The 1,119-nt window shown below is 60.2% G+C and overlaps 1 protein-coding gene across 1 annotated transcript in view; it reads left to right on the top strand.

Moving 5' to 3' along the window:
- Positions 1 to 1,119, top strand: part of SKI (SKI proto-oncogene) — a gene marked incomplete at its 5' end in the record, with an annotated part of 77,449 nt that overhangs the window by 3,912 nt on the left and 72,418 nt on the right. The window lies entirely within an intron of this gene.

The following is a 1,119-nucleotide window of genomic DNA, read 5'->3' as shown; positions in this document are numbered from 1 at the left end:
GAGGGGCTGTGGAAGCGAGGGACTGTCGCCTCTGCTTGGAGGGGGCCGCATGCATGTGTGCCTGTCTGTGTGTGCAGTGGTGTTTCTGTCCCGGACTAGGCCAGTGCCCCAGTGGCCACTGTGTGCAGACCCATGGGGGATGGGGGAGGATGCTGGTGGCCATTTCTTTCAGGTGGGGAGGTTTTGGTGGACACAATGGGTGCTCCCAGTGAGCCGAGGGCCTTTCTGTTCGGGGTGCCCACACCATCGCCAACTCCTGTGGCCTGAGGAAGCCAGTGTGCTCCCCAGGGACCGTGGTGAGCCCGGGTGGACCGTGGCGCTGGTTGTTGGCGAGGCCCGAGCTGCTGGGAAACGTTTGTGTTACCGATCTCCAGCGTGTTGAACAGGGGATCTTGTCTGAGCAGGGTGTGTCTTGTTTTTGTCTGAGTCTGGGTCATGTGTGTGTTTGTGGTCTTTTTGTCTTCCTGGGGGCCCGGTGGAGTGGCCAGCAGGGCCTTTTTGTCACAGCTGCTGTAGAGTGGAGCCCTTGACTGGCCTCTCCCTCCCTTGCAGCAGGCCCTGTGGTTCTGGGTGAGGGGTCCTCAGGCTCAGGGCAGGCCTGGCCAGAGCTTGTGGCCTGGGTGCCCCTTGAAGGGAAGGCAGGACATCCCCAAGCTGTGGTCCTAGAGACAGGCCAGGCTTCCACTTGGGTCACCTTGGCAGACGGTTTGGAGAGGCCTTTCTCTCTCAGTGCCTTCTTTAGCACTGCTCTGAAGTCCAGTTTACTATATGGACATTCCCTGAGTGGTGAGTGTGAGTGACTGGGGTGTCCATGCCTGAGTGGCAGTCCCAGCCCTGCCCTCACAATGGTGGCATGGACTGGGTCACTGCACATTTGCCAGCTCCTGCATGCTTTCCTGAGGAGGGACCAGAGGGCCACTGTCCCCTCCTTGTAGGGCGCTCAGGCTCCCAGCCTCGCCTCTCTTTAAATTCTCGGTGGTGCAGTGGCTGGGCTCGCCTTGCTCAGTGACCATGCCATTGGGAGTTCTGAGCTGCGCAGTCCCCTTTAAATCTCCCTGGACAGCAGTGTGCTTGTCTGTGTACACGCCAGGGGCACCACGTGAGAAGGGGGTGGCTCTC

The sequence above is a fragment of the Galeopterus variegatus genome, unplaced genomic scaffold (assembly GCF_000696425.1).
Source record: "Galeopterus variegatus unplaced genomic scaffold, G_variegatus-3.0.2 Scaffold1497, whole genome shotgun sequence".
NCBI classification, from domain to species: domain Eukaryota; kingdom Metazoa; phylum Chordata; class Mammalia; order Dermoptera; family Cynocephalidae; genus Galeopterus; species Galeopterus variegatus.
This window is presented reverse-complemented; position numbering and strand designations above follow the sequence as displayed.